Source organism: Mya arenaria, chromosome 17 (assembly GCF_026914265.1).
Source record: "Mya arenaria isolate MELC-2E11 chromosome 17, ASM2691426v1".
NCBI lineage: Eukaryota > Metazoa > Mollusca > Bivalvia > Myida > Myidae > Mya > Mya arenaria.
In genome coordinates, this window is record NC_069138.1 from 22,603,162 (window position 1) to 22,619,335 (window position 16,174).

Below are 16,174 nucleotides of genomic sequence, written 5' to 3' on the forward strand. Positions count from 1 at the left end.
AGTATGTTATAGGATTCTACAAACTAAATTCTAAACAATGTTTTTCATCAGTTAAAAACAAAAGAGTTTCCTAACATCTATTTATTCAAACAAAAGAGTTTCCTAACATCTATTTATTCAAACAAAAGAGTTTCCTAACATCTATTTATTCAAACAAAAGAGTTTCCTAACATCTATTTATTCAAACAAAAGAGTTTCCTAACATCTATTTATTCAAACAAAAGCAATATAGGATTTCAGTTTAGGCTTAAATTTAACATCGTTATCATTCCAAAAACATATTATGGAAACAATATACAGAGTCTACATAGAAAGTATGAAATATATATCTTTTAAAATGGCATAACTAAAATACAAGCAATACTATATACAGTATATTTCTAATGTCACATGTGAGTATATCATCACACATAAAAATCAAATCAATTGTTGTAAAATTATGCAAAATAATCAAAATAGTTTCACTAAAATAACTCTTTTTCATGACATAAAAAAACGAAATAAACATCTAATTAAAATCATTGATAAAAATCCAAGTTGAAATAATGACCTGTCTTAAACAAGATTATTCACGGTGTTACAGCAAAGCGCATGCAATACTTATATTTAAATATAGAATATATGATATATCGTATTTTTTATAGAATGTATTTTAAGAATTTACCCAACATGAACGTGTTAGAGATTATCAGTTTTGGCACATTATCCTAGTTTAACGTATGTTTAATTCAATAAAAGCAATGTCAGAGTAGGTGCTTTGGACTTTTGCCCAAAACATATTTGGCTGGCCTTCTTTATGTGCGAAAATGAAAAAGGTTATCTTCTATAGTCCTTTTGTAAGCAACTGGTAAAACACCGCGAGAAGGCCGACGACAAGAGCAAAAATAAACAAACATTTTCTATCCACTACACCCAAGAATTCTGCCATCTTTTTCTTTGCTTTGAGTTTTAGGATCTTGCTCATAGGAACCAAAGGCATGTTTGCTGCTGCTTCCTTGGATGGTCTCCCGTAATCATGACCCCGTCTTGGTTGCATCATCTTTTCAACAAACCTGAGCGCAATGTTGTCGATATGTGGATTGTCGGAGCCATGGCCATCACGTAACTGACCCAACGGATACAGTTGTTTTCTTTTGAACCTTCTATACTGAAATTATTGACAACCTCTGCTTCAAACTTTTCGAAACATTCTTCGGTAATATAGTCTTCCTCTTTGTCGCGTGCTTCGTAAATATGTTGGTCTTTGACCAAATCGTACTTTGTTATCACGACGAAGACATCAACTGGGTCTAGATAGAACAGAAATTTTTAATATGGTTGTAATTTTGCACATACCCTCCTTATTTGCAATACTAGTAGTTAATGGTGTATTAATTATTATATATAATAGGTTACTTTTTATGCGTATTTGGTCTAATCGGGTTTATGTACATGTGTCTGTGTGTGGTTTTTGTTCGTTTATTCATTTTGCTCGCTCTTGTTCGGGCTGGAATTGTTCACTTTAGGAATGTTCCTGTACTTTCCATTGTATTTCATCAATTATGACAAAACCAGTTATTTTCACTTTGCTATCGTTAGATAAAGTTGTTTGTACAATTTTCAAGAATGATATTTTTACGAACATATGTACAATAATTCATTTCATATTCGAAGTAAACTGTCATTAATTGTCTTTAGTGTATCATTGTCAGCGTTGTCAGTGCAAGCACCATTGTACAGACACTTTAACCTCGGCCATAAGTCAAAACCCTTCCAGGATATTAATTCAAACCTTAGTATAAATGTTGTTACATTACAATAATAATGCGCACAAGAATACGCCAACAGATCAATAAAGGTTCTTTTGTTGAACTTACATTTTGGCTTTCCACTCCGATCATCATACTCTTGCAAAACAGAGTGAAGGCATTCCACCAGCTTTTCGGGAAAAGATTGTTTGCAACTAGCCACAAACACCACTTTTGTAACTTTATTTTCGTCAGAACTTTCCAAAAGATATTGTAATGTTCCAATACCGTGTTCTTTTTGCAAATTTTCTACAAACTGAATCGAGGTTCCAGACGGGACAAAACCTGCATTACAAAAAGAAAATAAAGTTTCATTCATTTGTTGAAATTGTACTACAAAATGAATCCTACAAGTGTGTATTCAAAAGCAAAACAACTAACCAATAGGTAAATAAATAACAAATCCATCGGAATTATAGGAAGTCAGCTATCGGAAGTACAACAATCGCATTATCAAACAAATAAGTTTTTGAAAACAAATGTTTAAGCAATGGCATAGTTCAATCATTTAAAGATGACTTCTCAAGGCTTGGATAAAGTAGTATCCATTAACAAATCAGTTGACAAGTTTACTCTATGACAGATAACTACAAAATATGCCATTTTCACAAAGTATGTGTAATAATGGAATACTCAAAACGTTAAAACTCACGAGTCAACATCGGACCCTCAGCAGAAATGTACTGACTTGTACTTTCAAAAAAATCGCAAATGTTATAACAATTAAGAATTAAACAAAATAAAATACAGAAAGAAAAACAATTATATAACTTGGTAAATAAGAGTGATACCTCCAAAGTAGACCCTTAGAATCTCTTTGAATTTTTCTGAATCTTCATCTCCTGTCCCTGCAGCGTCTATAATAGTTGGCAGTTTACTCAGGCCTTTTTTAAGAATATTTTTTTCAATCGGCTCCATTTCGTTCGCCTGTAAGCCACACCGTACCAACCTTTAAAGAAAGCAAAAACCTTTATTAAACCATTTCAACTACAGGAACAAGTTTGGTAGCTAAGAAAACAACAAAGGTACTGTTTAGAGTCAAAAGCAACGCCAATTAACACTAGCAAATAACACACAACACAAATAATAACAGCTGAAAGCGTCCTCTTAAAATGAATATTAAAACAAATGATTTCCTAATGTCATTTTGTTTGATTTGCATATAGTGAGCGCGCCTTTATACGTCATCAAGTGACATGACATTTAAAGCGTTTTATTATTTTAAGACGGACTTGCAGTGGCTTGACCACTTTAACGGCTGCCTATGTCTGAAATGAAAGGTACTTCTTGCAAGATATTCCAAGCAAACGTCAACGTAGACAATATCTATCATGAATAGTTCAATTCTGACTTTGGAATGCTCTACTGACATATATGTGTAGTATTTGCAGTAGAGAGTACCTGTTAATAAGATGAAGAAGCTGTTTAATCATACCAAGCGTGAGCTACATAAATATTAAGCTACTCCTATCAAAAAGGTGGGACGAATACAGAACGTATACCGTTGGAGAATAAGCGTTTTGGATACAGCATGTCCTTTCCCCGTGACTGCCTTTGAATAAAACTTCCCACAGAGTGCCTTCACAATGGTGTTAACTATGGCGCTCTTTCCTGCCCCTGGTAATCCAAGAAGAAACACCACTTCAGGGTAGGTGCGGTTGGGCCTGTAGGTAAATAGTGAACATTTATCAGCCTTTTGTAGTGATGATATTTGGCAAAAAAAATGTTCAGAACAAATAAATTTATCGAAGCTTATCGAATAAATAGTTTACCTTTATTTTCGATAATTTAAATGTTTTGTTTTCGTGATTTAAGCCTTAAGACATTCGCTTATACAAAACAAACGCGAGATATCTGCCGTTCATAACCAGGATAGTTTTAATTAAAATATCAGTTTTACGAAATACTTTCTTGTTTCTATGTTGTCTCCAATCCTCGTGTACATATACTTACTAAAACCATGCATAGGCTGATATTTTCCATACAAATAATGAATGTTAAACCAGCTAGTTGATCTACATGTACAATGCGTTTATGAATTACTTGAGAGTTTTCGAAACAATACTTGTACGTGTACGTGTTCATCTAGAGTACCAGTTACGCGTTCTTGTTACAAGTTTGAGCGCGAGATCGATGTTCATAACACATTAACACTTTGTGATCTAATTAATACATGTAACTATCTGAATAGTTGTGACATTTGCAAAATCCTTAAGAAAACGGTTTTGCGGGAGTCGCTTGTCCTAATGGTACACGTTAAAATGATTATTTAACCAAACGACTATTATATTCAACTGCAACTTTCACTTATTCGATTTATGCACAAGAACTCGTACAAGTATGGTTTCGAAAACCTTCTTTGTTTCATATATTTTCATTATTTGTTGTTATCATTACGTTCCTACTGGAAAGTTCTCAGCATGCTGTTACTGTCTACTGAAAAAGTAAAACTAGTATGATCACCTTTTGCATAACTGAGCAATGCTTAGCAGCAGGTCGTTGTTTCGTTCCTTAACCTTTTCAAGATCTTTTGCCATTTTCTCACTTTTAACATCTGAAATAAAAAGATAAAATGTTATCTTTACAAAAATATATGGGAGCAAACACATTGACAGTGTAATCAGCTTTAATGTCCTTCCACGTCTGCGGCTTATGTCATTACTATTAGTGAGTGCGCCGGTATGCAGGCGTTGTCCACGATCAAATCATACCATACAATTTTACTGTTAAAATGTTACACTTAGAGATAACAATGAAGTCCAAAAATGTCTCTAATGTTTATAATAATGTTTATGTTGTAGACGTTTATGTGTTCAAATAGCCAAAATGTTCTCTGTTTCTGAATATTATAAAATGGGGTAAGGAGAAAAACCTTTTAAATACAGAGTCTGGTCTGAGACAAGTATTTCAGTAAGGTACGAAAGCCGTGGGTAATAGCTGTATGCAAATTATTTATCTGAAAAAAATAAGAATGTTTTTTTGTTGTTGTTTTTTTATGAAATTTGAACTTGTTAGCAAACAATATAAAAATAAAACTGTCAGGCGCTCAGTAAACATGTTTTCCGGCGAACGTTTGCGATTTGGTTCCCCGCTTGTATTGTATGCGCTGCGTTGCAACAGGGAAACAAACACTAGGATTGCTGGCACTCGCCTTATTGAAAGCACTGCTGGTCATCCGTTCTTGACAATACGTTACCTAGCTTTCCCCATCTTTTTCATTTGGATTTGTTTTCAAGCTAATTGAGAAAACTTTAAAAGGTAGTTTTGAAAGTAAACAGGTTTTGGTTTCTTTTTTCCGAAAAAATAGGAATTATCTTAACCAAAGGGACACAATTCTTAATTTTACTTTTCATAACTGTCAACTTTGCGGTTTTTGTACTGTTATAAGTTTCGCAAGATGTTATTAAAATAAACCGAAACGTAACAAATATATAAACTTTGTGCAGATATTCATATATATTTTGTTACCTGCCATAAAGGTTTAATTTGCCGAATAACCGAAGATGCTACTGTATTAAGTCTTTATAAAGAATTAAATTTTATGTATTGTTGTATTGTCACGTAAGGTTTCTCTCTTCGAAAGGTAGCTTCTCATGTAATTTCAATCGTACTATTTGTTAGCAATTTGCTATTGAAAATATAAATTGTACATAAGTATCGGAATAATTAAAAGTTCGATTCAGGTTCGCTAACATAAACTTCATTATACGTCTCAGAAAAGGAGTCATTTAGAATATGTTGTAATCAATATGCAAATTGTTTCGAAGAGATCTTATTGCTGATGTATTACGCAACCAATAGCTAACCCGACATCTTCTTTTCATAATGGCCTAACATGATATGCGATGATTTGTATATATTTCATAAAATCAATTTAATTCGGTTTAATGTTTCAAACCTACTCTTCAGAATAAGCTCAAGAATAAGAAAAAACAAGCTGTTTAAGATATCTTCTGTTCGGAGTTACTTAGAATGAATCATTGATATTCTATATACGCACGTTATGAAGCAAATATTTAACCCGAATATGTAACTCAAAAAATGCCTGCTACTATCAACCTTTGCTTCAACATGTATGCAAAGTAAAGACTTACATTAAAGTTACATTATTATGAAAATCAATCATGCGAAGGTATCGACAATAAAAAGTATCTCAAATGTTTGATGAGTTATAAATGTTCAATGAAACAACCAATTATACAAAAAATATATGCAAACCCTCTACTCCAGCCATATTTAAACTATGTGTTATTTATGCATTTCAGGTTACCTGAATGGAAATACCCTACTTTCGTTTTACCTTGTTAAACTAGAACATATGCGTAGTATTACTATGTGAAACGGTATCCGAATTTTAAAGACATCATTGTTTTCCCACTTTTTTCATTTGAAATTATTTGCAAACTAAATGAGAAATTTTAAAAGGCCGTTTTAAAATTAAATAATCTTATTTAATTTTACGAAAACATCTAAGCAAAAAGGGACAGAACTCTTGATACTACTTGTAACAAATGTCCACATAGTGGTTATTTGTACTCTTATACGTGTATGTTGTGTACAGCTGATGAAATAACTAACATGTAAATCCATGAGATCTGTTTATAGCGCACCCATTTCGCATATTGTTATACGAACTTAAGCACCAAAGTAACAATTATATAAACATTTTACAATTGTACAGATATACATATATATTTGGTGACCTGCCATAAATGTGTAATTGTCATAACCGAAGACGCTTTTAGGTTAAGTCATTATTACAGAAATACTTTATTGTATTGCTATATTGTCGCGTCAGGCGTCCCTCTTTAGATGTTAAGTTACGCATTGAACCGAGCTCCTTCAACTCCAGCTGTATTATTAGATTTCAATGTGCTATTGAAAATATGCATTGTAGATAATTATCTAACTAATTCATAATAATTCGATACGGATACGTAAACATACACTTTATTTTAAGCTTTAGAATAGGAGTCATTCAAAATATATTTTAATCAATACGAGAATTCTTTCGAAGATCTTTTATTCTTAATGTATTATGCAGCAAATAGGTAACCCGACATCAAATAACTGATTTTAATCACTTAAGCTTTACAACAACACGTAATACATGTAAGAATACAAATATGAATATTGCACACCTTCTACTGGAGTCACTTTTAACTACGTATCAATTATAAAAATATCAGAAAAGCTGAATGAGAATGGCCTACTATCGTTTCTTTGTAACAAAAAAAAGAAAAACTGGAAGGAAAAAATCAAGTCATAGAAGGTATTCTTAATCCGTTTGAGGTTCATTAAATATACACTTCATAAATAGTTTTAGAATAAAAATAGTATGCAAATTGTTTAACAGAAATCTTATATTCGATGTACGGATGTGCACATAAACATGTATCATCGATATTATATTACGCTTATTAGCAGCACATATTAATCAGAACATTTAACTGGATTATACATGTCTTCAAAGTGAAGACGTTAAGTACCGAAACATTAATATTGAAATCAGTTCGACAATCTAACGTATCGTAAAAGGAGTTTTGAATACAAGTTTGACTTATTGTAAATGAGCAATAAGACAACATATGGTATACAAAAAAAGTAACTTTTACAAACCTTCCACTCCAGACATGTTTAAACTACGTGTTCTTTATGCATTCAATGTAATCTGAATAAAAATAGCCTACTTTCGTTTTTACTTTGATAAACTAGAACAAATGTGGAGGAGCATTACTATCTGAAGCGTTGCCCAAATTCCAAAGATAACATTGTTTTCCCGTTATTTTCATTCGGATTTATTTTCAAACTAAATATGGACACTAAAAAGGTCGTTTTGAAATACATCATTTTCCGAAAACATCCCAGCCAAAGGGACACAAATCTTGGTATTACTTTTAATAAATGTCCACATTGTGGTTATTCGTACAGCTATACGTATGTATATGTTGTGTCTACCTGATGAAATGATGAACATGTGAAATCTATTGATGTCGAACCCATTTAGCATACTTGTTTTACGAACTAAAGAACCAACGTAACAAACATATAAACATGTAACAAATGTACAGCTATACATATACATTTGGTGACATGCCATAAAAGTGTAATTGGCAAAATCGAAGACGTTACTAGGTTAAGTCTTTAATTCAAATGAAAATCAATTCGACAATCGAACGTATCATTAACGTATTTTCATACAAGTTTGACTAGTTGTAAATAAACAATAACACAACAAATTATATGTAAACAAATAAGAATTGTTACAAAGCTTCCAATCAATGCATGTTTAAACGACGTCTCCTCTATGAACCATACTTTTGGGCTTTGTCATGATAACGGCACTGACTAACATCAGGGTATCATCTTCAAGTTGATCTTGAACCGTATATATGTCCTTTCTTAACTGCTCGCACTGTCAATTCTATTATTAAACCGCACGTTACGGCATAACCACTGAACATACATTGCATACATAGTATGCACGTAACGCAATTGACTAATGTAGTAAATTAAATTTGATAATTCAGTAAGACAATTGTGTACATGATCAAATCTATCTAGAATAAAGTGTTAGCTCAAACTTACGTCATTACCATGGTGATCTGTCCTGGTTGTATTTATACTGAAATAATCTAAATTATTTTGACTCGCGGGCCTCTGTTTAATAAACAACTTGATGTTCACCTACTTTAAGATGAGAATCCAAGTGGTTTTATTAAATTGTAAACATAATTGGCTAATGGACTAAATTGAATGACTGAGGCGTACCGTAATACAGTGACTACGGACCAAGACTTTCCCAACATGTGAAATATATTTGACGCTATACATAGTTAGGCCACACCAAATTGATAACTTGTTCATCTGATTTCCCGCACCTATTTCTTCAGAAAAGCAAAAAAAATAATATTTATTTTTTATCACTTGCGCACGTACCATTTTAAAAAGAAATAGTTATTTTTTTAACGACCGCCAATTTGTTTAGTAGAATGTGGCCTTTTTCCTTTAAGCACCGACTAGTCTCAATCATGAAGCCGCTCTTATTAGAGTCAATGAACGATATAGACCCTGATACAAGCGTCTAGATGATCGAGACTAAATTGGCAAACACTTAAACACTTCCTGATTCTTGAAAATTACGTGAACAAATGAAAATTCTACCACCATTTAAAGTTTGATTAAATTTTTGCCAAATGTGTTTGTTTTAATTTGGCTTCCGCTTAAAACAAACGTATATATACTGAGCAAGAAGTGCAGAATTTCATCCTGAATGACAATGATAATCCAAAGTTTGAATTTGGTTCGGACATGTTTAACGGGAATTCGGATGACCGATAATTGAAAAGACAGTTTCCGATTGGTCATCTATACCTACTACACCTGTCCATGTAAATACCTCAGGTGTGTATTTTAACTTCTTTGTTTTTAGCAAATATTATTTATTTTTTGTATTATTTGTTGCCTTCAAAAAAATATCTTTGATATAATACATTTAATGATTTATGCATTTTTGTTTTTATTTTGCTACACATCAGAGTATAGTGGTTATGTAATTCATATGCAATGCATGTACAATAATAGAAAAATAAAGTTTGGCCAAGAAACAAGCACCACTTTCCTTGTGTTATCATCAAACTGTTTCAGTAATGCATACAACATTATATTACAATGAACATTTATGTATAATATTGCTTATTAAAATTTCAGATTCCTCCGATGCAGCGGATCATAAAATTCCTGTCCCCATGATGCAACGAGGGCGTGCTAGTGGTTGAGGCCTTGGTCGCCAATGAGTCCATGTTCATGGACTGTAGGATGACGCTTAAAATTAACCTGACTGACAATCCCATGAGTTTTACCATTCACAAAAAAAAAACATCAAACAAGCCGGATTGTGTATATTTTGAAAATGTTAGTCAAAATGGATAAAAAAAATGGTGTCAGACTGTGTGATTGGAAAAAGGTATTAATCACACTTTGTGTTGCGAATAAATGTTAGTAGATAATTTAGATGTTCATGTGAATATTTAAACTATATGTGGAAATCATTCAAGTGTATTTATGCTAATTGGTTTTTGTCTGTGAAAATATATTGCATAATTTTGTATCTTCTTGAAATATTTTTTGCTATATAAGGAAATTGACACAATCAGTATTTGCAGTACAAAAGAAGTAAAAGTGTCTTTTGTATTTTTATTACTTGTCTTAATTTGAACAAGTTATCTAAAAATATAAGGAAAATCTGCAAGTTTAAAAAAGATAGGCGTTAAATTCTGAGAAAGCCTAAAATCAATCTGGCGCTGGCTGGAGTTTTCTGTGACATATTTGGTGCTGAAATAGTTTACAGTACAGTGTAGGATTTTTGCAAAATCTCTCCCAGAACTAGGATGGCTACCAAGGCATTGCAAGAGTGATAGCTGTAGTTTAAATTTGATTGCAAATGCCTATATTTATTTTGTGAGTTATGTTTCAAGTCACCTTGTCTAGTCATTTCCATGGCATGAGATATGACGATGTCTTAGAGAATTATTATTAACCAAGTTTACCTAAGTAAAGTGGAAAACCTAGTTAATAGATTTGGATATGCCATTGGGCAGGCAGGTGGCTGTGACCATTAGCGCATATGTCCAGGCTTGAACTAAGCCATGCATATGGTATTTTGAAAAAAAAACATCAAAATGGTTTAAAAACTGGAAAACTGTGGTTTTGAGTTCTCTCATAATATTAAATAATTTAAAGAAATACATTTGCTTGATCTCAAATAGCATTTGTTTGATCTCAAAACTAATATTTGTAAAATAATGATCTTTTACTGTTATCATTCTTTCACTGGATGTTATCCTTGTACTGTTTACAATATCATTGTTTAGTTAATAAGTGAATAAAATGTTAAATGACTATAGACATATGTGTTCGCTCTTCGCTTGCTTCTCTTTTTTGCTAAATGCAAAACAAATATTTTTATTATTATTTCGCTCGCTCGCCCCAATTTTTTTTGGAAAAAATCCGATGAACAAGTTATCAATTTGGTGTGGCCTTAGTGAATTATACTATTACACATAATTGTGATGGTAAAAAAGAGGCTACATTTTTCAAAAACAATAACATTTGTGACAGCTGATTGACTTTTTGCCAATTGTAACAGCTTCACATTCCATTTGCTAGTGTGTCACATGTGTAATTAAATTACAGTTTTTAAGTTATGTGAAACATATATTTTAACTCCATTTAGCACATGGAGTTAATAAGTTGATTGTAACAATAGATGATGTTAATTTGTAATGGAGTAAATGTTTCCAGTATATGTGCATGTAAAGAAGCGTCATGTGAAGATGTTACACTCAGCCAAAAGTAAATTAGCTATAAGTAAAAGTATAAGGTTATAACAAAGTTGCCTATTTTTATTAAATAAAGGACCTTATTGTTACGTACTTTCTAGTGTTTCGAATTAAGTTATCTATGCTTATATAAATTTCTATGTATATTGACAAAATTATTTGTATTAACCCAAAGAGATTCCTCTTATTGTTTCTCCGCCTTTTCACAAGACAACAAAAATTCTTTTATATTTTGGGCCTTCCTGTCTATTTCCTGGTCAAGCTTTACTAAAATCTTATTAAAATACCGTTTCTGTGTAGCTGTCTGAATTCACGTTTGACGTTTTAAAAGTTGACGTATGACGCACACAATATCAGCCGCGGTCGGCCATCTGCACACCATGCGATTTTCAGTCTTTTCATATTGAATGCGCTATTTATGTTTCTCACTACAGTAAGATTTCAAAATATTTGCATACGACTTTTGAGGGAGTCATTTCGAAGAATAGTCGTAAATACGAGTTTTCACAAGATTACATGCATTATCGATAGCCGCATTATTTATGCTGTAATATTTTAATGAATATAATTCTCTGTCATTCATTAATAAATCCACGTACAGAGACGTATTATCGACCGTAAGCTTGTCCCAGTTGACAGTTAAATTTCCTAGAAATATTTGCATCAACAAAAAAGGCAGCATTAATTTAACATATATCGATCTATGACGTAAGACATTTGAACAATCATCACCAAACACATTACATTCAACAACACAATCAGATATTCATAATGGCAAACAACTATTGTCTATGACTGAATGGTATTGACCATCATATGAAACAACGGTGGATTTTAAGCCAGTACATAGCAGTGTTCAATTCATTGGTACTAGGTTGCAATTGTTTAAAAATGTGTAAAGTGTATTACGAGTGTTTTTGAGTAAAAGAACAGTTACCGATTTTTGCATTAAAATCGCCCAGAAACAAGCACATACATTTATGTGAGTAAATGTTCAATAAATCACACATTTAGCTATTTTTTCCCCATGCAAAGTCATTAAAAGATTCGTGCACGTCAACCTGAAAAAAGAACATGTCGCTATCGGGATTATCTGCACTTGAATACCAATTATATTGTCATCATTAATATGTAGAGGCACAACTCTATCTCTCAAGCGTTTATGGTTTAGTTTAGCAACACCACCTTTTCCTGCTTTTCTATGCCTAGTTATGTCATAAACGTCATTATCACAAACGGAATATGCACTGTAATGGGAAGTTAAATTGTCTAATAAAATGCACATTACCCGGGTGCCACAAATGTTCAGAGATACCTTATATGCCAATGCCTTTGCAAATCAGTGTATCAATAAGAAATGTCGCACTAGAAAATACGCACGTGACATTCCTCGTCAAATGTTTACATTCATAACTAGGAAATACGCATGCATTAGTACCCTTGTAATCATTGCTTGTTTTATAGCTATATTCAGGGTTATTTAGATATGGCAAGTGTTCGAATCTACTATTATTCAAGTTATGGTCGCGTTGTCCACTCTGTTGGTCGACGCCACTTCCGGAGCGCTCGTCGTCGTGTTGCGCTTCGGAATGGTCATAATCCATGCAATACCCCTTTGTTTCAAGTTCCATTTTTTAAACGAGGCGGACGCCCTTGAGACCATCTCCGTTGCTGGTTCATTATCGAGGGTGATGGCGAAAAGGTTCTATCTTTTTCTTTATTTAATGTCACTTAGAACCTTTTCACCACTCGTAATTTAGGTCCGAGATTGCCAGGGTTGGCAGGTCCCAAATTCGGACTTAAAACTGTCATAAATCTTTCCCTGCACATCGCGTTTCAAAACGAGAATTTATGTTTAATTATGTTATTAAGTAGAGATGAGCTTTGTGTCCTCCACTGATGTAGAGCGACACCTATATCAAGGACACACTAATGAGTCCAAAGGAGACTTCAAAACGAGATGCAGCAGTTCATGTTATGAGTACAAATGACTAGTATGTTATAGGATTCGAAAGCTAAGTTTTACAACTTTTAACTATGTATGTATATATACTGTTTTCTCTAACAATACAAACGCTGAGACCATATTGTCCATACAATTATTGTCATCAGATAAAAACAAAAGAGTGAATGATTACTTAACATCTATTTTATTCAACACAAGCAATACAGTATTTTATTACAGGCTTAAAATTACCATCTTTATCAATTCAAAAATTGTGGAATTGTGGAAATACGAAAAAAGTAATTATTTTTATTACAACAAAAATACATTAATAATATGAGTGTAGGCCACCAGCTTTTCAGGAAAGGATTGATTGCAACTAGCCACGATCAACACTTTTGTTACTTTATTTTTGTCAGAACATTTCAAAAGGTCTTGAAATGATCCAATACCGTGTTTTTCTTGCAACTTTTCCACAAACTGGATCGAGGTTCCAGACGCGACAAAGCCTGTATAACGAAACATACAAAGTTTCATTCATTAGTAGAAATTGTACCACACAATAATCCGTGCAATTTCTATTCAAAAGCAAAACAACTTACCAATTGGTAAATGAATAACAAATCAATCGGAATTATAAGAATTCAGCTATCGGAACTATATAAATAGCATTGTCAAAAGATTTGTAATTGTAAAAAAGGGAAAGGCAAAGTTTAGTTATTTGAAGATGACTAGTCATGTCTTGAGTAAATTAATCCTCAATGGCAAATCAGTTGACAAGGTTACTCTATAACAAAGAACTACAAAATATGGCATTTTTTATAACTATATGTTATAATAAAATATTAAAGATGTCAAATTCACGCTTCAAAATCGGACTCTAAACACAAATGTACTGACTTGCAATTTCAAAACAATCGCCAATTTTATAGTAATATAGAATAAACAATATCACTGTGAAATAATATTAATTATATGACTTCTAATACAAGAGTGATACCGTCAAAGTAGGCCCTTAGAATCTCTTTGCATTTTTCTGAATCTACATCTCCAGTGCCTGCAGCGTCTATACTAGTTGACAGATTTATCAGACCTTCAGTAAATATTGCTTTTTCAATCTGCTCCATTTCATCCTCCGTAAAGCCACACTGTTCAAAGCTTTAAGTAAAACAAAAACTTTTATTAAACCATTCTCAACTTTAGGGAAAGGCACGGTAGCTAAGAAAATAACAAAGGTACTATTAAGCGACAAAAGCAACAGCACCAACAAATTTCATACAACACAAACAACAGCTAAAAACCTTCTTTATGCAAGAATATTCAAAACAAATGTCATTGTGTTTGGTTTGCATTAAGTGAGCGCGCCATTAAACGTTATCAAATGACATAATCTTTAAAGCGCTTAATCATTTGAACATGGACTTCCAGTGACTTGTCAATTTTTACGGCTGCCTAAGACTGGTAGGAACGTTGATTCTTGCGATATATTCAAAGCAAACGTCAACGCTGGAAACATCCTTTATGAAGAGTTAAGTTTTGTCTTTGTGATGCTTAACTGACATCAGTGTGTAATATTTGAAGTTTTAGAGTAATTGTTAATAATATGTAGAAGCTGTTTTATCATAACAAGCGTGAGCTACAAAAAATATTCAATTACTCCTAAAAGGGTGAAAATAGAACGTATACCGTTGAAGAGTTAGGGTTTTGGTTAGAGCATGTCCTTTCCCCGTGACCGCCTTTGCATAAAACTTCCCACAGAGTGCCTTCACAACTGTGTTTACCATGGCGCTCTTTCCTGCCCCTGGTATTCCAAGAAGAAGCACCACTTCTGGGTAGGTGCGGTTGGGCCAGTATTTTCGATAATTTAATTAAATTGTTTACGTAATTAAAACCTTAAGACATTCACTTATGCAAAAAAACGCGGAAACGGTGCCGGTCATTACCACAATGGCTTTATATAAAATATCAATCTCACGAAATATTTTGGTGTTTCGAATTGATAATAATAAAACACAGGTTATACTGTATGTTGTCTCCAATCCGCGTAAACATATACTTACTAAAACCATGCATTGTATGATATTTTCCTTTAAATAATGAATGTTAAACCAGCTAGTTAATCTACATGTACAAGGCGTTTACGAATAACTTCAGATTTTGCGAGACTATACTTGTACGTGCTCTTTTTGAGTACCAGTTATGCGATGCGTTCTTTTTTACAGGTTTAAGCGTGAGATGGATATTCAGAACACACATACAATTTATGATGTACGTCACACAGGTATGTGTATTGTACTGAAACTGCAAACTCTCGAGAAAAGCGGTTTGCGAGAGACGGTTGTCCTACTGGAACACGTTCAAAGGGTTAGACTTTTAGGGTTAACTGCAACTGTCACTTTTTTGCCTAGAATTATGAATAGGTAAAAGTAGGGTTTTGAAAACTAGTTTTCATTGCTTGCATTCTTTTTTAGAAGCATTCGAACAGTTTTCCAATATAAACCGCGGATTTGAACTATTAAACTCAACCATTGTGTTTTTCAAGTTACTGTAAAATATTTCCTTTGCATGTTTTATCATATTATTTACTTTGTTCCTGATGTTTTTATATTCGGACCAATCGTGTGAATAATTCGATAAAGTGGCTTTTTCTGACGCTTATTTCGCTTGTGTGATAGTTTTCTAGTTTCTGAGCAGTATCAAGGCTTGTCAAAGCTTTGTATAGTTGCAATGTACGTTTCGATTCATCTTTCAGCTACTTTTAATGAAAATATTAGTAAATTCATTTGAGGATTCGTTAATAATTCCCTCATTTGATACATGCCAATCAGTGCTTTAAATAAGAGCGTTCATTTGGTTAAAATCCGTTCATTTTAGGTCCGAACCTTTCTTTTGATCGAAGAATTTGTTACGAAACTACTTTAAATGAATGCGTATGTCAAAATGATAACTTATAAGTGAAATAGTTTCAGAAAACTTCTGAATTTAGGACACTCATATATTACTCATACTGACACCGCGATAGGATCTAATAAAGTACTATTAGTATTCGTTACTCTAGTGGGCGTGTTTATGACATTATGTAGATTATTAAGTAGATAGTA

At 32.8% G+C, this 16,174-nt stretch overlaps 1 pseudogene; it reads right to left on the minus strand.

The window, feature by feature from the left end:
* Positions 1-80: 80 nt before the first annotated feature.
* LOC128224358 (uncharacterized) lies at positions 81-7,570 on the minus strand (annotated as a pseudogene).
* Positions 7,571-16,174: the final 8,604 nt, after the last annotated feature.